The sequence below is a fragment of the Bombus flavifrons genome, chromosome 8 (assembly GCF_040668555.2).
Source record: "Bombus flavifrons isolate JBK064 chromosome 8, iyBomFlav1_principal, whole genome shotgun sequence".
NCBI lineage: Eukaryota > Metazoa > Arthropoda > Insecta > Hymenoptera > Apidae > Bombus > Bombus flavifrons.
In genome coordinates, this window is record NC_138449.1 from 2,295,383 (window position 1) to 2,317,672 (window position 22,290).

Sequence of the window (22,290 nt, forward strand, 5' to 3'; positions counted from 1 at the left end):
TGACCACCTATCGTCCAGATTGTATCGATGAGCCACATTTATGTTTAAAGTGTTTTAACACAGTGCACCGTTAGATGCAAGATTTGTTCTCATTTTTTTATATTGATGTTCTAATAAAAATGTTTAATTGTTCAATGGGGCACTTTTTATTTCAAAGTATTTTCTATTAATCGGTTATATATAACCAAAACGTCCAGAACATATTGTTGAAACGTGTACAAGATGTTAGTAAACAGTATTTGCCCATTCTATATATAATAGTAAGGTATGTTCACGCTTCTAATTTCAATTATATAAAGCAGCATTTACGATTATTTTTTAAGGTGTGTTTATAATAATATTTGTAGATTATCTTGAAAGATATGGATGCAAACACAGTGCACCGTTAGATGCAAGATTTGTTCTCATTTTTTTTTATTGATGTTGTAATAAAAATGTTTAATTGTTCAATGGGGCACTTTTTATTTCAAAGTATCTTCTATTTATCGGTTATATTCAAAATGCCCCAACTGTCAATTTTCGTTCAATTTTTACAATTGTAAGAAGTTCAAGCGCTTCGGTCGCCAATGACCACCGTGGCGTCACAGAAGAAACCACGTGGCAGTCAGTGTTAAGAGTTTCAATAGCGATCAGATTGAAAACACTGTTTGCTGCCGATTGTTTCGACGATTCTAAGATTACTCGAAATTCGTGTCACGTTAACAACGCGGTTAAAATTGCCGATGCATTCGTAGAATTCATTCAAACGCACTGGAAACAGGTCCGCGTATTCTAAACAGCCACTTGACCTCTCGCACGCTTCCTTAAACACTTATCATTCACACGGAATATACCAGGGGAGAGGTTCATTCACTGCAGGTTCATTCACCAGCCAGCCTGAGGAATCCTACAAAAGAGGAGATAGTAACTCTTCACCGGATGATTAATACTTTTCGCGTAACCGTTGCATTCTTCGGGAGTAGTAAAATTACCTAAGAAAGCGTAAAGCACCGTCGAAGGCAATAACTGCCGGTGGCCTTCAATGGCCAGGCGTTTCGAAGCGTTTTCGCGAGTAGAATCACCTCGAACGTTCTCTCCATGAAATTAATTCCGACCAACAGTTTAACTGGAACGAGCTCCACTAAAGAAACTCGACTGCGTAGAAAATCCTTCTTGCCTTCTTGCCTTCTTGCAACTATCGATTTTCTTCTTTTTCTTCTTCCTCTTCTTCTTCTTCTACTTCTTCTTCTTTTTATTTCCTTTGCCTTTTCTTTCTTCTTCTGCAACTTTGAGATAAACTTGCTCGTCAAAGAGTGACAAAGAGAGGGAAAGAACGATGTAGAATAAGAGAAAGAATGTACTAGAACGTTGTTGTTTTTCGCGAAAATCGTCGATTAAAACTTTAAGGTCGGCCATTAGCCTTCACCTACATTGCTCAATCGCGAGTGCTCGAGACGATTACGGCAAAACGTGTCCGATTGCTGTGTGCCGCGAGAAGTGTTGCTCGTGGAATTAATTCGTGCTTATTACCGTGATTGCTTAAGCGCCCCGATAATATTGTATTCTTGTCATTTCATTTTAACGACCTGCGATTGACGCGGTTTACCAATTAGGTCACACGTAGCCTAATTTAACGCCACAAGCTAAGTTTCGATAAGAATAATGAAAACATTTATCATAGTAATTGTTGAAAATATTCTAAGATGTTAATGATATCATCTAATAGAATATGCGTTAATTATTGCGATTGATACAATTGTTATATGAGCCTCTGAAAGGTTAAATTGATGATTTGCACTTTCTGTTAATTTCTTATTTTCATTACATAAGAATGTGATTAATATTCTACTCTCAAGAAACAAACGACCTACTTCCACGAGTTTATTTATGAAAGGAATATGACATAAGAGATAGCCCATTTCAAGGTAAATTTCAAAAATAGTATTTGTAACGCCATCAACTTTTTTCGCTTTTCAATTTATAGAGTTGATCAGTGTGAAAAGAGGTTCAGACGCTACGACCCGTGTCAGTTACACCGTATTTCTACGATAATTTATCTGGACATCTTTCTTTCTAGAATTATTCCATTGATAAAGCTCAATATTTTCCACCTGTCGCACAGATTCCCCTGGAAAGATCTTCCTCTTCAAAATCGGATCGTTTTTCAAAAATCCCTCTCTTCTCTTGCGGTCACGTGTTCTCTAAACAAATCGGCTCACTCAAAACGCAAATAGGCAATCGAAAACAAATAACAGCAGAAAAAAAGAGAAAAAAGAAAAAGAGAAAAGTATACAGCAGGACGAAAAAGGAAAAAGAAGAGGGGAGAAAAATCAGAGGGTTTGGACAAACGGAAACGCCATGCTGTGTGGCAATCACCCAGGGCTAACCTTGGCAGCGAAAAAACAAAAGAGAGGCACGTTTACAAAATCAAGGAAAATCGAGGTTGGAACACCGAATCGAGGCTCGAAAAGCCACTCTCGAGGAAGACACTGACCCAGATACTCGTAACATGGGGAAGGTCGTGTGTAAACATACACGTACGCACGCATCAGACCTATATATACTCGTACGTATAAGCCGGATGAATAACGCGGCTGGGACACGTGTGCAGTGTGCACGCACACGAACGCGTGGGCGCGCGTGCGTCCATGCTCATCCACACACACAATGGCCAGACACATAAAATAGAGGGTTATGTATTTTCTTTGGTCTATCGTGAGCGAGAGAGCAGCCAATTTGCTTCCCTCTTACCTGTGTGCACGTTCCATATGTTTCCATGCGTTTACGTATATCCTCGTACGATTATATATGTAATATATATGTGTATTATAATCACAGGGGTCAGTTATATATATTTGTTGTGTATTTAGAGGAAGAAAATACACAGTTCATGTATTTTATATTATGAGAATTTTTAATTTGTATTACATAATATCGTTCATAAATATTAAGACATATTCTGATTTTGGACAAGATGTTATAATTGCTCTAAATTATCAAAGAAAAATTAATTGATTAGAATTTTGAATTCACGCGAGAGAACAGCCAATTTGCTTGTCTCTTACCTGTGTGCACGCCCCATATGTTCCATGCGTTTACGTATAGCTTTATACGGTCATATATATATTATAATCACAGAGCTCATTTATATATATTTGTTGTGTATTTAGAAGAAGAAAATACGCACATATATAATAATATATATGTATTATAATCACAGAGCTCATTTATAAATATTTGTCGTGTATTTAGAAGAAGAAAATACACAATTTACGTATTTTATATTATGAGAATTTTTAATTTGTATTACATAATATCGTTCATAAATATTAAGACATATTCTGACAATGGACGAGATGTTATAATTGCTCTAAATTATCAAAGGAGAGATTAATTGATTAGAATTTTGAATTCACGCGAGAGAACAGCCAATTTGCTTGTCTCTTACCTGTGTGCACGCCCCATATGTTCCATGCGTTTACGTATAGCTTTATACGGTCATATATATATTATAATCACAGAGCTCATTTATATATATTTGTTGTGTATTTAGAAGAAGAAAATACGCACATATATAATAATATATATGTATTATAATCACAGAGCTCATTTATAAATATTTGTCGTGTATTTAGAAGAAGAAAATACACAATTTACGTATTTTATATTATGAGAATTTTTAATTTGTATTACATAATATCGTTCATAAATATTAAGACATATTCTGACAATGGACGAGATGTTATAATTGCTCTAAATTATCAAAGGAGAGATTAATTGATTAGAATTTTGAATTCACGCGAGAGAACAGCCAATTTGCTTGTCTCTTACCTGTGTGCACGCCCCATATGTTCCATGCGTTTACGTATAGCTTTATACGGTCATATATATATTATAATCACAGAGCTCATTTATATATATTTGTTGTGTATTTAGAAGAAGAAAATACGCACATATATAATAATATATATGTATTATAATCACAGAGCTCATTTATAAATATTTGTCGTGTATTTAGAAGAAGAAAATACACAATTTACGTATTTTATATTATGAGAATTTTTAATTTGTATTACATAATATCGTTCATAAATATTAAGACATATTCTGACAATGGACGAGATGTTATAATTGCTCTAAATTATCAAAGAAGAGATTAATTGATTAGAATTTTGAATTCACGCGAGAGAACAGCCAATTTGCTTGTCTCTTACCTGTGTGCACGCCCCATATGTTCCATGCGTTTACGTATAGCTTTATACGGTCATATATATATTATAATCACAGAGCTCATTTATATATATTTGTTGTGTATTTAGAAGAAGAAAATACGCACATATATAATAATATATATGTATTATAATCACAGAGCTCATTTATAAATATTTGTCGTGTATTTAGAAGAAGAAAATACACAATTTACGTATTTTATATTATGAGAATTTTTAATTTGTATTACATAATATCGTTCATAAATATTAAGACATATTCTGACAATGGACGAGATGTTATAATTGCTCTAAATTATCAAAGGAGAGATTAATTGATTAGAATTTTGAATTCACGCGAGAGAACAGCCAATTTGCTTGTCTCTTACCTGTGTGCACGCCCCATATGTTCCATGCGTTTACGTATAGCTTTATACGGTCATATATATATTATAATCACAGAGCTCATTTATATATATTTGTTGTGTATTTAGAAGAAGAAAATACGCACATATATAATAATATATATGTATTATAATCACAGAGCTCATTTATAAATATTTGTCGTGTATTTAGAAGAAGAAAATACACAATTTACGTATTTTATATTATGAGAATTTTTAATTTGTATTACATAATATCGTTCATAAATATTAAGACATATTCTGACAATGGACAAGATATTATAATTGCTCCAAATTATTAAAAGAAAAATTAATTGATTAGAATCTTGCATTCGAGCGAGAGAGCAGCCAATTTGCTTGTCTCTTACTTGTGTGCACGCCCCATATGTTCCATGCGTTTACGTATAGCTTTATACGGTCATATATATATTATAATCACAGAGCTCATTTATATATATTTATTGTGTATTTAGAAGAAGAAAATACGCACATATATAATAATATATATGTATTACAATCACAGAGGTCAGTTATATATATTTGTTGTGTATTTCGAAGAAGAAAATACACAGTTCACGTATTTTATATTATGAGAATTTTAAATTCGTGTTACATAATATCATTCATAACTTTGGACATGATGTTATAATTGTTCCAAGTTACCAAAGCAGAGATTAATTGATTAAAATTTTGAATTCATACGAGATAACAACATAAGAATTGGTGAAAGATATTTGTAAGAGTTACAAGACGAACGTGGTAAGTTAAAAGTTATCAAATTTCATTTTGTTGAAAAATTATGCCATTATACAATCGTTAGTTAGCGTTTTAATGTTAAAAGAATTCATGACAAATTACCCTCATTTAATCTTATCAAGTGCAATGCAGAACATATCCACAGTCGAGAAAATTATGCATTTTCTGAACAATTTAATAAATACATCTTGTGAAAGATGAGCGAGCATTCAAATACTCATCAATAACAGTGTATGTGCAATGTGTGTGTAAAGATGAATATTATTTCACGCACGTTACGCATGATTGATTACGCGTATTATACGTATGAGTGTAATAATAGTGTGTTTAAAAAGTTGTGACCTGCTTGGAAATTATGTTCATTCGGTTGGATAGTTTTTATATTGCTCCTTTAGCAGTTCTTAAGCATCGTGCAGTGTTTATTATGATTGAAGAGAATGTGAACGCTTGAATGGTGTAATTATCGTTACAAGGAATTCGTAGGATGAAGTTGGCAATTGTATTGCACTTGAAACTGTTTGGAAACTTTCAACTCTCAGATTCTTCGACTTCGCCGAAGTTTCCTTATGATTTTATTGTAGCCTTTAAATACTTCCGTATTCGAATAATCTATAAAATCTATATGTAACGCAAATCTAACACAATTTTGAATTCAAGTTCACGTTCGTAATTTAAATTTCAAAAATTAATTGCCAAATATTGTGTTATTTGTCTCTGATCTGTTTTTTTTTTTCATTTTATATCTATATCATAATGGGCAGAAATGAAATAATTAAATTTACAAATTCCTTCACAAAAATTAATTATTCGCAAATGACAAAATGATGTACAATACTCCCTTTTATAATAATTTATCAACTACATGATACTAGTGATTTGTCAAGTTACAAACTGTAGTTTATACACTTTTCTTTTGCAATTTTACAATTTTATTATCACGTGATACTCTAAATGCAAATTGTAAAATTTATTTCGTAAAATTGGTTCTGTTATAACCATAAATAGTTATTACATCATACAAGACAATTTACCAATATTAATAATTTGTAATTCATAAGATTTTAATTATAATATAAAATCAAACGTATAAGCGTATTAAGTTGACGTCAAAGACGAATGCAAATGAGATACGCGTTTTTTTAAATAACTGTAGAAATAATCACATTCTCAGAAAAATTTCCACAGAACCTTTTCAATTTTCATTCTCCACAATATCGTACGATTAGAATCGGAAACTTGAATGAAATACTCGGAAAGCTCTAGGCTAAGCGAAAGTTTAGCATGTGTCGCAGGTACACGTGCGCCCGCGCACGTGTGCTCATTTGCATACGGTTCTTTAATAGGCACACGTGCGCATCGGTGTGCGTAAGTCGGCCTTTATGTTTATGAATGGAATTGTAGTGGTGACGTTGGTGCGCGGCACGTACGTGCGTAAAGTTATATTGATGACTCAGCCTCTGTCTCTTGTTGCACTCATGATGCGCGATATACACATATTACGATCCTCGGAAACGTTGAACCGCCCCCTTCACCCTTTCACATTTGTATTTTCTCTACAGTGCTCTGCTGACGTTCTCCCATTTTTTCCTTATTTTTTGTTACCCCTTACACCTCCTGTTTTTCCTCTTTTCTATCTCCTTCTTGCTGGAAGCTTTTCAATTAAAATTTATTATTTTTGTTCGTTCGTTAATGGAAGAGCTATTTTTTAGGTAATTAGACGAAATTGAATTTGACATTTGAACTATTTAAAAATCAAAGTGATCAACTTCATTTTGTTAAAAAGATTTCTTGATTTTAGACTATGATTACTATTTACATAGGTTTTGCTTACATAGACGTTTGTGGAAAATTGAAATGGTGGGCTGAAAGGTTAAAAATAATGACGTAACTGAAGTCTCGTAGATCTTCGGTTCTACGTTTAGTTCAGATCTTTCGTTTTATCGTTGTTTAATGACTCGAAGAAAAACAATGAATTTTCTGTAATATTGAATGGAGAACGTTATTATTGTGAAATATACGTGTATCATGTGTTATTTTGAAATATAATAGTGAATTGATTTTATATCACTATAATTTTCAACCAGGCAAGTGTGCGAGGATATAAAACGATATCCACAATAAAAAAAATTATTTGTTACGAGCTTTTATTTCTTTGTGTAATTTTGATCACAAAAATATAAACTTACTCGCACGATTTACATAAGGTACGTTTGAAGAATTTTGGTGAGAAAATAGTGCGACGTTAAATGAAAGTGAAAATATTTTGGAATTTTGCACGTATCATAGGTATCGATTGTTGAATGGCACGTGGCTGGGTTAACAGAGTACACCCTGTATACATTGAAGTTGGGTAACATTGAATACCCTTCCTTCCGAGCGATAAAGTTACGAGAGCAGGTAAACCTCTAATTACTTGAAGCGTTGTTCGCAACTGTTACGTGGAAGCAACATTATTTTAATCCATCCATCAACTGGCACGAGTATGCTTATTGACATATGCATGAAACGATGTTAGTCGGTCATTTAGACTCTGTGTGTTAACTTTCAAAATTTAATAGAATAAAATTTTATCCCCTTTCGAGGGAAAAGATTTACATATATTATAGGTATATCAGTGTTATACATACAAAATGTCTCATCTACATTGAACAATAAACATTTATGTGCATGTTAGACTTAAGTTGTCAAAATAATATTGTAATTACTATGAGACACTAGTATGGAGAATATAATATAAGATTTAAAGTAAATGGGATAATATTTATTGAAATTGTGAAATGTTAGGTCGTCCGAAAAGTTTCTTTCGTTTTATAAGGAAATGATGAAAGTACGATATTTTCCGTTTTATATTATTTTATTTTTACGTATGATAATAGAAGTGCTAGAGTAAGAGAAATATACGAGTTGTAACGCATTATAAGAGATGTAAATCGGAAGTCGTCCAAAGCCGAAAGACATGGACTAAATAAATAAATAAAAAAGAATAAAAAAAATTTTACGTATGATCCATTTTGTTCTATCAAAATAAAGATTACAATGTTCGACGGATTAGGTTTCATGTTCGTATAAAGATATATGTCGTTGTAAAAGACGTGTCTGTAAGAGAAAGACATTTTTTAGACAACCTAATATTTGTTAATATAAATATTTATATTATTAATATAAAAATAATGGATGTACGACATTTCCCGTTTTATATTATTTTATCGAATTACGAATGATCCATTTTGTTCTATCAAAATAAAAATCACAACGTTCGATAGATTAGGTTTCATGTTTGTATAAAGATCGTTGTAAAAGACGTGCCTGTAAAAGAAAGACACTTTTTGGACAACCTAAATATCTGCAGAGGACTTGTATAGAGGATGTTGGTCGGTGAGGTTTAATGACGAGGTTGCTCGTTGTTGAAACCGTGGAATATATTTAAAAATAATAAATTAATATACAGGCTATGTTCGCTGAGACGCTCGTACTGTGTATAAGTCGTAAAATAATGACTCGTTAATTAGATCGCTGATAATTCGTTGATAACTGAGTGATAACTGATCGACAACTGACTGTAACTCTTTTCGATTGCATCCGATTGCATTGTTTATACTGGTCGAGGAGAGTCGGAAAATTCCAATTCGTCTTCGTTCGACGGTTGCACGTAGCGGCGACAATGTTTAGCCCGGAGTTTATTTATTCTTAAATTACGTGTATCTTAACGATCTTGATACTCCGAGGCAAAATAACAACATGAATCGCTCTCGATTCGTTTCGTACTTTGACTCCTGTGTCGCTACATATCAATGGCAAAGATATACGAAAATAGGAAGAGAATTATGTCGGATTTCGTTGCTGTGAATCACAAAGCCCAATGTTATTTCTTATGAATTTTCCTACTTAACCATTTAACTTACGATTTACGTTCGAGAATGCCCGTAATACTTACGTTTGGTCCGATCATCTTGTAGGTTAAGGGGTTAAAATATAGAATGAAAGAGAATATAAACAAGTGTTTGCGACAGAGAACTATGACCGATATTTTTTACGCAAAATCGTACCCGGATGGCTTTTTAACGGCGCGTTATATAAATATCGTTATAACATTTCCTCGATTTTATTTCTCCGATTTTATATTCGCGAAACAATAACGCACCGCGAAACGGGAATAATTTTTCCCTGCGACAATTAACCACGCGTTTTAGTTCGAATTCCCAAATTTGCCATTCGTGGCAATGTAGAACGAAAGCATGAGAAAGGGAGAGAAAGAGAGGAAGAGAGGGAGAGAGAAGAGAGGAAGAGAGAGGAGGGACAGAGTAGGTTAGAATAAAAGGAAAGAGGGAAAACGGATAAAGATTAACGGGGCAACCATTTCGAAGACTAATTGCATAAACGCGCAAATCGCGCCTCTGGAACAAACTACTTTCGTTCATTCTCAGCGACGCGCGTATATCTCGGGCCACGCATTATCGTATTTTTCACGTAACGCGTTCATACGGCGCAACCTCGCCGCCGATTCCGATTTGCATATCGTATGAATAATGCATACGCCTCTAACAGTAACAAACGCCTCGAATTACCGCTAACACACGAATAGACCAGATAACTAATATTAATAATAATTAATCTTCCTTCCGCCGACTTGTGTTTCCATCTTTTGATAAATATTATCACGCAACCTTTTTCTCTAATTGCGTGAAAATTCTATTTTTATAATTGAAAACCATAGAAGTAAAATATGACAAGTTAGATTTCTCTTGATTTTCTTATTTTAATCTCACTTTATGGTTAAACAAAAGAATTCTAACATAATGTACTTTGCCTTTAAATGAAAATCTGTTGGATTCAAACCTTTTCAAAATATAGGCAAGCAATATTCAAGTAATATTAAAAAAATGTTTAAAGAACATTGTTATCATTGTTGGAGAAAAGCCGAAAAATTAAAAATCCAAAATTAAGAAATTTAAACTCAGTTTCTCTTTCAGTTTCAGTTTTCTCTTGATTTTCATATTTTAATCTCACTTTATGGTTAAACAAAAGAATTCTAACATAATGTACTTTGCCTTTAAATGAAAATCTGTTGGATTCAAACCTTTTCAAAATATAAGCAAGCAATATTCAAGTGATATTAAAAAAATGTTTAAAGAACATTGTTATCATTGTTTGAGAAAAGCCGAAAAATTAAAAATCCAAAATTAAGAAATTGAAACTTTCAGTCTCGGATGTTTTTTCCAATAATATTAACTTTCAAAAAAGATGAGGAAATTTCTACGAATCCAAAACGTTATAAACGATAAGAATCGAAAAGGTCATTTACTTTAATACTAGCGATCCATAGAAAAGGCAACACGTGCGAATCAGAAATGGAACACTCGCAGTTAGAAGAACGTCTTGCCGGTCGAGTTTCGAGTTCGAGTTTGTGTATCTGAAAGAAACGCGCGAACTCGGCTACTCGACTAATCAAATCACGAAACTAACTCATTTGCGTTAATTGAAACGGCGCGGCGTGCCGCGACGAGGTCCCGACGGTCACGAGTTCAATCCTATCGAGACCAAGAAAAAGATGTGTTTGTTTAATTAATTGGTTCTCCTTTGAGCGAGTTCAGCCGTAAAGAACAATCCACTAACGTTACAACAATTTTGACACGTCCGAGCAATCTCGATCGATTATCAGGCGTCGTTAATTTATTAATTAAAGAAAGATGCTCTTATCTCTCGACGAAAGCCATCGATAATAGCACAAAGGTCCTAATTTGGCTGAAAATAAAAAACAAGCTTCTCTGTATATACTTTTCTATCATATTGAAAATAAATAGAAGAAATTTTATGCGATCATCGTCTCTACTCTATTCTTAACGTCAGATTTATAATAATTATAATTGCAATGAATTGTAATTTTCAGATTTAATTTTTCCAAGATAAAAATTCTCAAATTCAAATTTTGCACATTTTAAATTGAAACGTATTAACTTTTGCATTCAGTGTTACCCTTTTACCTTCGTGTAGCGAGGAAAATTTCATTCCATTAGCAGCGTCTAATCGAAATGCAGCGTGATCATCGATGAAGGTTTTCGAGAGTGCGAATATCGGACGCGTGTTCGTGAAATTCCACAGGATTTCTTGCCGGTTGTGGCGTCGTGCGAGAAATTAAAGCCCGTTCGCGTAATACCGTTACGTGACGCTACATCGCGTCCCGATCTCTCCAGCGTCGTTTGGTAATTTGGTTAATGCGAGAAAATTTGGATTATATCCAGACCCGTGGTTACCGAAACCGAATCAACCATTCGGCACGATTGCGTTACTTGTTTGTTACAGTGTTTATTTCTATACGGTAAATTCACGCAGAACTTTTATCAATATTTTTTTCTGTTTTATAGAAAAATATTTTGAAATTTTATCAGCGGCATAATGACACAGAACGCTTATAAGAAAGCTTTTATTCATATTTTACGTTTCATGGGAAAAACTTTGAAATTTCATTAGTTCTCTATATAATAAAATTCGGCTATCTTGATTAGATTGTGGATGTTTCTGCAAATTCATATTTTTATCAAGACAAATAAAGAAATGAGAAACCCTTGTCGAGATTTGTTTCACCTACTGAATATTACGATGTTTTATTGTATTTTTTATTTTACGATGTTTTATGATATTTCTTCATGTTATGCGTATTTTTCTCCGTTTAAATTTACGATAAATACACAAAAATCTATGGTCCAATCGGTCCAAAAACGAATTGCAAAACCGCTGTATTAACTAAATTATCGATCAGCTTTCTTTCTGTATATATTTTACAAGATTTATTTGTCGAGTATAAACTGTTGGAGAATCACTCGTAACGGTAAATCGTATCGCTATTTTGTTCAGAATAACGATCGATCGGTAGGTTACAAGAGAGGAAGCGTAATATCGGAGTGGAAAGAAATTATAACGACAGGGAATTCTATTTAGCGCGCGTACGATGTAAATCGTTGGCCACTAAATTTTCCACGTATTTATTAGCTATTCGCCGGTGCGTAATGTGCCAGAACCTGGCTATTTATAAGCTAGCTATTTATCCGGCTGAGCTATTCAATTTTCATCTTCCTCGTTCTTTTTAACATCTTCTTTTCTATACCTCTAATATCATTTCGATGCGATATTGCTATGAATTAAAATGTAATTATCACCTTGTTGATCATTGTTGAACTTTCTTGCTCTTACTCGAGGTACATATACTGACTTACGAAAGTATTTCTAGTACGAGAGTATAATATCTTATCATAAAACATTTTTGTGGGTATATCTATGTGACATTTTTAAAAATATTAGATTGACCGAAAAGTGTCTTTCTTTTGCAAACGTGTTTTTTGCAACAGTGCAACTTCATACAAACGTGAAACCAAGTGTGTGAAATGTCGCTGTGTTGAGATAAACAGAACAAAATGGATCGTACAAAATAATATAAAACGAAAGACGTTGTGCGTCTATTATTTCCTCATAAAACGAAAGAAACTTTTCGGACAACCTAATATCATTGGTATTGTAATAAGAAATGATTATTACGATTAGAGTGGTAAAATTTAAAAGCAATTTTATTTTGAACGAACGAATGTAATGTGAATTGACTGCCACGGTTTTTCCTGTGACGCCACGGTGGTCATTGGTGACCGGAGCGCTTGAACTAATTACAATCGTAAAAATTGAACGAAAATTGACAGTTGGGGCATTTTGAATACAACCGATAAATAGAAGATACTTTTAAATAAAAAGTGTCCCATTAAACAATTAAACATTTTTATTACAACATCAATAAAAAAAAAATGAGAACAAATCTTGCATCTAACGGTGCACTGTGTTTGCATCCATATCTTTCAAGATAATCTACAAATATTATTATAAACACACCTTAAAAAATAATCGTAAATGCTGCTTTATATAATTGAAATTAGAAGCGTGAACATACCTTACTATTATATATAGAATGGGCAAATACTGTTTACTAATATCTTGTACACGTTTCAACAATATGTTCTGGACGTTTTGGTTATATATAACCGATTAATAGAAAATACTTTGAAATAAAAAGTGCCCCATTGAACAATTAAACATTTTTATTAGAACATCAATAAAAAAAATGAGAACAAATCTTGCATCTAACGGTGCACTGTGTCAAAACACTTTAAACATAAATGTGGTTCATCGATACAATCTGGACGATAGGTGGTCACCTTTTTGGTCCGATTCTTAGCAATTTTTGATCCTAACTGTTTAACATTTTTTTATAGCACTCTCTGCAAAATTTTCGTGCCAGGTACGCTTGCCCTTCTTTCTTCTGCATTTCGTGCAGCAATCTTTGTCGAATTAGTATATTTGGCGGCTGTGATGAATGGCACTGTGTAAGGTGCATTACGAATGCCATTCTAAACGCTGATACCTTGATTTTTGTTTTTGTTGCCTGTTTATAGAGTATCATCGCGTTTGAAATTGATGTATTTAACAATAACTCTAAAGCTAATTTTATATTCCACTTGAGGGTTCTTCCATGTGGTGTAGAATATGCTATCATTTGATCTGATGAATCTACAGCACATTTTCCTCTGTTGTGATCTACCACTACCATTCGTTTATCACAAACATAATTTTTTTGCGGATTTCTACCATTTCAGCCGAATGTTTCGTCGAAATCATAACAATGTCACGCTTGTCTCTCCATCTTACTATTATATATAAAATGAGCAAATACTGTTTACTAATATCTTGTACACGTTTCGACAATATATTCTGGACGTTTTGCTTACGACGAAAGAACGAATGCGAATGGTTTGTTGAAACTAACGAAGCCTTGTTACAATATGTCGCTATCAACTGTTAGCAAGGCGCCACGGTGGTCAGCCGTGTCCACCAATAAGATAAACGGTCCATTGGGGAAGAATGTTATTTTGCATCGTCAATTTATTATTATTTTGTCATTATATGCTTTGAATAATAAAAATATTCTCGTGGCGTGCTGAGCGAAACATGTGATTTCGGCGTGGCACTCAGTGTTAAGCACATAATTTGTGTTAATAGTAATTCTACTAGTATTTTCAAGTTTCTTAATATAATGGATATTTGACTGTATTTTGACCTCTATGAAGTACATATGTGTTGCAGTTACATTTCCTAATTTGTTTCGAACATTGTCAATGCGATCATGATAATCACAGGTACTGTGTCTTATGTTTATCTATCTCTACAAGTGTCGATATACTAAATAGATAAATACTTTCGCGTGTCACGTATATTAAAATAATATACTAAACTCTTTCTTTGTCATAAAAAATGGCATTAAGTCGGTCGTGACTTTCCGTATGACCAGTTTCATCGTGAAATGGAATGAAACTCACGTGGAAAAAATTCCTCTGACATCCGTAAATGAAAGAAGGCAATGATTTATGACTTGGTTGGACAATCAGTGATATACGAAGTAGACTTTTAGAGAAGCAAACGAATTTCTCGAGGAGAGAAAGACAGATCGAGGCCACGAAAGTATTTCGTTGGCACGATAAAAAACAGTCGATGTTACGGTGCCCTTATCGTTTCGAATCGTCGAGAATCGTCAATGAAAAATCTGTGTGGCCGTCGAAAACGGAGACGACACGCACGCGGCTAGTAATATTGATTTCGTATTAACGAACGCCGATATACAGACGTTTCGTGGCGTTCTCTCATTTGTAGCGCGACGACCAACCTGACTGACCCTCCACAAATATTACCTTCGTTCGCGTTTCCACTTCGAAATCAATTTACTCGTTTGTGGTATTACTTTCGTTCGTCGACGATCGGAAGAATGAGAGACAAGCAATTTGACCGACACGCGACGACGACAGAATCCTGGATTTTCCACCCCCTATCCACCTCCGTAGTTAGTTTCACATAGTTATTAACGATCGGTACATGTTTAAAGAATGGACAGTAAAATGTGAGTAACTTTTTGTGTCATTTTGCCGGTAATATTGATAAATTTTTTAAAGCAAAAAATTGCTAGATTTATGAGAAAAATGCATCCTGTCAAATTTTGCCTGTTTTCTGCAGTAGGAAAAATATTGTAGTTTTGAATTGACAGATTTTATTTTTTTTTTTTCACTACAGCATTTATTACATCATAAATTGCTGCGAGTATTATCTGTAATTATATCGCAATTAGCTGTCCATAGACAAACCGGGTCGTTGGTAATTTAAGCGAAAGTTCAAATTAGCTGCGTGTGCCCGGCGTTTCTCGTGCTTTTGAGGGACTGAATAATTTGAACCTTGGGCATTAAACCTTCTTTCAAGGGTCTAAACCCTCACAATATTATTTTTTTAAATATTCATAATTTTTTTCAAGTCCTCGCTTGTTCAAATTTCGCTTTAATTTACTTCCCGCTTTTTTTTAAAGTGATACTTTTACGTTATATTTTGAAATTATCCAGGATACACGTGCACCATCGTGCGAGGAAAATTGATTCTTCACATGTTCTGTCTTCAAATTATTGAAAATCACCTATCGAACCACTACAGAAAAATTTGCTCAGGCTTAAATTTAACGCATTTGGTTGTAATTGAGGATCCCGGTAGAATTTTTTCTAGTGTTGAAGAATATTCATAGTAAATTTGCTGTGGAACTCTTTACAGAACATACAAACTTTGATTTACATATATATATATATATATATATATATATATATAAGTAACGAATTGTTTTATACATAATAGATAAAAAATACATAATACATAAAAAATCATCAATTTCGACAGGAGTTATTTTTTTTTTATCAACCCTTAATCTTTACGAAAGAGTTGAGATAAGATTAAGGAATGGAATAAATTTATTTCATGGATATTCTATGCTTTTTAAAAATTACAGTACATTTGCATTGTAGTAGAATAGTAAAAAGAATTTTTAATTCATGGACTGGAATATATATATATATATATATTCGTAGCATTCCATTTCAAAGTGAAATGATCGAAATATTAGTTATTAAAATATTCGTCCTTGCTTTAATTTTCCTCTTACACGTAACAGTATGTTGCAAGTATCTCGGTATAGTCGAATTTGCCCGATATCGTTTCGATATCAGTCAAAGTTGCTCCCTCGTACGGAAACTTGGTCTGTTTGCACCAGGAACTTCTGAAACACGGCGAAATTAAACATTTACCCTCGGTTGCATATGGTGCACCGTTCACCGTGTACGTATAAATATTTATCAGGAGTAGCTGGCTGTAATCCCTCGCGAAATGGATGCTCCGTGAATATGAATGGCGATAATCGCGTGCATACTATTGTACTTTGTTCCACGTAAGCAGAGCGGCTGTTTTCATTCATTGATATGGAAAATTGATTCTTGTGATATGCTCGAATTCGAAGAATAGAGTTGTCACAGTGTGCAATTTTTGCGAAATTCTGAATCCTTAATTTTTTCATATTCTCTGAAAATTTACAAAAGTTTCGCGTTATCGTGCAACTGTTAGCTCAAGGATTATAGATGCCAAAAAAAAAAAAAATATAATTTTTGGCAACTTTAATAATTAAATCCAAAGATAACAGAAACTGAAATTTAATTCCTTATAATATTAGATTATTGTTTCCATCTAATAAAAATGGAATGTATTTTCAACATAACTGAAATTGAACTCTGATTTCGCATCGTATTGCTTACAGTATTTTATGATTTTCATATTGCGTGTATTTTGTTAAATGCCACCACCATTTGCATCTATAGTTACGTCTGAATTCGATCGATTCGTTATAAATAAAATACAAAAATGTTCAAGGCTTTCAATGAACGTATCGTTGGCTATTAGGGAATGTGATATGTTAAAACTATGAGAACTGTCTCGTGTCGAACCGAGAATAAAAAATGACCAAACGAAAGATAAAGGGCGAAACGGTGGCGCGTAATGAACGAGTAGAAAACTCTTCGGTTAACATGCAAATGTGACGGAGATTTCCTAATGGCCGTGTGTTTGCATTCTAATTGGTCGAGACGGTGATATAGGAACTGCGGAGAATCGTTCGACAGCGAAATATTAATGGCACCTCGTATTTCTCTGTTTCAGATGTGATGGAGCCTCGTGGAGCCAGCTTTTACTATGAGTTGAGGCCCCGTAATTAATTGTGAGTATTTCAACATTTTAACGCGCTTTTCTTTACCTTCCATAATCGATCGTCGCTCCATATTTGTTCACAGCGTGATTTGACTTTAATACACGGGAAATTAAATTTTATTTTCTATTCTCAGCATTCACAATGATCTATATAGTAGTAACATAAATAATGTAAGCAAAGTTGCAAATTGAAAATTCTTTTCCTTCCGTTTAAATTGCAACGTGTTAAGAACAGTCGAAGAAATTAATTACGAACGAATAATCTTTGTAATCAATGCTGAAACGTAAATTAAGAAAAGGAACAGATTAACAGACCGTGGATTTCTATCCCATTTTGTCAATTACTAGCCATGCAAACACATTTCTTCTTATGTTTCTGTAAATAAAACGCTAAGCTTAGAACCGGTTTTGCCAACAATAAATGCGTTTAATTAATTAATTAACAACCTGTTAAAGCACTACATCGCGTACATGCAACATCGAACATGAAAAGCTATCTATTTCCGTATCTAATCACAAGCGAAGCAATAGAACCTAAATAGACGTTTGTTTCATGTGTTTAGGTAGATATTTTACATATTATTCTATACATTCTATACACTTTTGTATCTTTAAATACCCATAAATAATCGTAGTTTATTAATTATTCAGCGTCAAGATTAAAACCGACCATGATTCAAGCGTATCTAGTGTAGTATCGTGGAAAAAAGGCCTGTGGCGGCACTCGATAACAAATACCATCACTCGACACTAATTAGTGTCGGAGGACGTCAGCGCAATGGTTAGCGCCTTAGGTTGCGAACGTTCGGAACTCGGGTTCGAATCCCGACGACCGGAGTCCAATTTTTCTTCCACGATACAATAAATGAGAAGAAAAGCGGCCGTACCCAGCAATGACATCTACAGCCTAAGTATTCCGATACTACACTAGTAACCTGTAACGTTTGAAATTTGGTTTAAAATGTCAGGCGTCTGTATTTCTAACAAATCCTCATCTTCCCGTGACTGTTCGTCTGGACTTCTGTTCGCATTTATACTCGTTGATCGAAGGAAATGTAATTTACGCAGTGATCGAAGCGTTTCACGCTAGTTTCATTATGGAAGGTTTAGTGAGTCGACAGAGTCAAGGTCCATGATCTTGCGAATCCAAGTTCACGGGGATCGTGAACGTCCAACTAAGCAACCTTTCTCTTCGCCCTTGAATTATGCGCATAGCATTGAACCACGCGGTGTAATTATTATCGGTTCAAGAACGCGCAGTATTGTTCATGACAACGACGACCTGTCTCCAGTTATAACTCCATTTGCTAAGAAATGTCTTCTTTGTCCTCTTTCTTTATCATTTCTTTATATTAACCCTCTACTTAATGATTTGTTTACGACCAATTTAACGCGAGACGCACAAGCTAGTAACAAAGAATAGCTCGTGAGGAACTGAATCTACCAAAAAAATATTTCTACAAAAGTCGCTCGATGGAGGAAACTAAATGGTGGAAATTGTTTTCTGTAGATCTAGCGGTGGCGGGAAAATTTCAAAGTGAAATTAATTTTTTAAGTGAAACCATATGTTCCTTTTTAATAGCACGATGGAATTTGTTAAGACGATTTTAATAAATAACCTACCCTATGCGGATATTTATCGTTGGAAAACCTTAGAAATTATGTTGTAAATTCGCAAAGACAAAAAACTATATCCATGTTCATAATTTTTCAAGCATTTGATCGTGCTGCATTAGTAGTTAAAGGTGAAATTTACGGAAACGGTTCTTTCAAATGGTTCTTTAAAGACATAACGAAAGAAAGAAGAGAAATCCAATTATTTCGCTGGTATCCTGCGCTCTGGTTCATCGAAACACCCAAACCACCTCTTTGCAAGCCAAATCGGAGCCGCGTAGCTCGGGCGCGCGTTCCGAGCTCCGGCCGGTCCACTGGCGCACGCACGATCGCTCATAATCGCAGGTAACCCGAGCAACACACAGAGAGGAGAGAGAGTCGATGCGCACACAGAGAGCCGTGTGGCAGCTAACAGAAGCAGCGGCAGACGCGGTTGCTCTCGACGGAACCGGATCGCGCGGGTGTGTACAACGCGAGAGATACACAGAGAAGAGAGAGAAGAGACCGGGCCAACACAGCCGAGTGGAAGCGTACGAAAGTCCCTGTTAGCGACGCTCTATGCCCTATAGCATCCATATAACCGTCGTATTCGTGGCTGTTAGGGGTAGAGAGAGCGAGAGAAACGGAGATAGAGGAATGGTGGAGGTTAAAGAAGAAAGATAGCGAGACCGCGATAGGAACCGAGCGCAAGAGAGAGGCAGATAGAAGTCGAGGGATGGTTTTGCTCTGGTGGCTCTGTATTGATTGCTACTCCTCCTCCACTTCCACCGCCTCCTGCGACCACATCTCTCGTTCTCTCTTTTTCTCTCCCTGAATTCTCTCTCCGGTCGCCGTGCTCTCCGAGCGTTGCCTGTATATTTCTCCTTCTACGCGTACCTGTCTCTTTTTTCCTCCCTTTTTCTGCACCCCCTTCCTCCTCCCGTTGGCACGTTCGCCAGCGTTCACCGCCACCCTTCGTTCCATCTCCGTCACCCTCCGCCTCTCCGCCTCGTTCATCCGTCCCTGTCCCTCTGGCCGTTCTTGCTGGCCCGGTCTCTCCTCTCTCCGGAGCCGCACACCAACGCATCTCGTAACCGTTGCCTCTGCTACGCGCAACCATCAAGATCCGAGGTCCTCGTTGCCACGTATATCCGAGCGAACCGCTCCTCTTTCCTCTTCCAACCACCCTCCTTCCTCTATTTGCTTCTCTCTCTCTCTCTCTCTCTCTCTATCACTCTCGTTTGTATGTTGTCCGTCTCTGTTTCTCGCTCTCACTGTTCTCCTCTCTTGCTTCTCTGTGGAGAACCGACCAAGTTCGTCTGTAATTGACGCAGATGCGGCAAAGGGGGAGCGGGAGGATAGCAGAGACCGGTGACAGCGGCTTCGACGGCGGAAGCGCAATTCTTTGCGCTCCGCGTGGAAATTGATCGAACCAGAGCCGATGCCTCTGTAGAGGGGCAGGCTGTCTGGCATCGATACGAGACATGACTCGTTACCCATGGATAACGAGAAGTCTTCTTCTTGCGTTTAAGCGCGGTTTCCTTAGATTCGGCTTAGTTTTCATAAATTCAGGATGGAGGACGTTAAAATGTTGCGAGTTGTACCGCAGGGTTTCGAGTGCTAGATCTTGAGGAATTGTTCTTTTGTTTCAGGAAGATGTTGGTCGGTAGAGAAACGTTTTATTCGGACTTGTTGTTATGTGCAACAGGATTTTGTTGCTATGTCATGGCTGAAGCGTTGATGAAGATCAGAAAGTCGTCGTAGATTGTATTCGTTGTGGTAATATTCAAGGATTAAAAAAAATGTAAATGAAAATAAAATCAATCTTGATTTCGCACTATAAATGCCATAAATGCTGGATCAAAGGTCGATCAAAAGTTTAGAATCGTTATGTTTTCGTAATGGTCGTGACAGAGCGTTCTGTGCTGTACAGAGGTCGATAATTCGATATATATGCACATTACATCTTTAAAGTCTTTAATATCCTTGATTTCGTACAGCTCAATCCATCTTGAAGTTTTTAGACAAATAAACATGTTCCTTGCTGGCCAAAGGACTAAGTTAAACAAAGATTCTCATTTTCCTACATGATCTGTGATCCATGGAAAAATGATATCGTGTCAACAGACGCGACATGTTTCCCGTGGTCTGTTTCTCTACCATGTTTTGTATCCATTGAAGAGAATACTTCAAACAAGTGGGAACAGCATTTAAACTGGCGGCAAGATTCGCGTTGGGAAAACGGTCATAATTTAACGTCGATGACAGAAGGTAACGTTCCTTGACAGCAGTCACCTCGAAATTGACACCTGTCACCGTCACCTGCTGTCAGACGAGTATCCGACTAGCATGTGCATCGATAGCGTCGCAAAACAATATCGTTCTCCGTTATTGATTGATCGGTCGGCCTGCGGATTTTTCCAGCAATTATTAGAAACATTTTTTCGCAGTGGCAGGCTTTTTCCAATGGAACATGGTTCCGTTGTTGGAAATATAAAACGAGAAAAAAAAACTATCCACGCTTCCTGGAGGCGTTTTTCGGATGGAGATCGACTTTTATGGAGAACTCGCGTTACCAAAATTGTTGTTCGTCGTTGATCGTAGTTTGATCTGCGTGTCAGTTACAAGGTACGTGGCTTCTTCGTTTTCGTTTTCGGAACAGGAAAATACAGGTGGGTGGTTTTTGTATCACGTCGATGAATTGTGCAAATCGTAACGATGGAAACGCGCGGAAACAACAGAGAGGAAAGATTCATGATAATTTTAATGAAAAATATTTAGAAATTTATGGACACCGGTGGAAATGGAGTGTGTATGGGTTGATAAAGAACACAGGATCGGTAAATACGCGCGGTCTTGATTAAACGATCAAAGTTAACAAATAAAATATAAATCATTATGCAAATAACCGACGATGGGGTTTATCATATGCGTCGATCGGTAAATAAATCATTTCTCTCTTTGTCGAATGAACATTGTACCCACGCATAACAAACGTGTAAAATTTTAGCGAAGATATAAAATCATCCGCTCTCTCGTGCCTCTGGATACCAGGACTTCGTTATTCACGCCCGTGTAATTTATCTTCTGGCAATTTTGCGGCGTATCAAAATTAAAAGTTACCATCTTCTTTTTTTTGATTTTCCGAAACACCGAATATTACCATTTTCTCATATTAGATTGATGTATGTTATTTTATATTTAATTTGATGAACCTATCCAATTTTATTCTATCGTTAAAAAATACGAATCTC

The 22,290-nt window shown here is 35.4% G+C and overlaps 1 long non-coding RNA gene across 2 annotated transcripts in view; it reads left to right on the top strand.

The window, feature by feature from the left end:
* Positions 1–17,884, top strand: part of LOC138182916 (uncharacterized) — a 145,701-nt gene extending 127,817 nt beyond the window's left edge. The window contains exon 5 of one of the 2 annotated variants that reach the window (XR_011173933.1): positions 17,396–17,884. This is a non-coding gene — a long non-coding RNA (uncharacterized LOC138182916). The remainder of the gene's footprint in view (positions 1–17,395) is intronic. The other variant, XR_011173932.1, reaches the window with a different exon arrangement.
* The last annotated feature ends 4,406 nt before the right edge of the window (positions 17,885–22,290 follow it).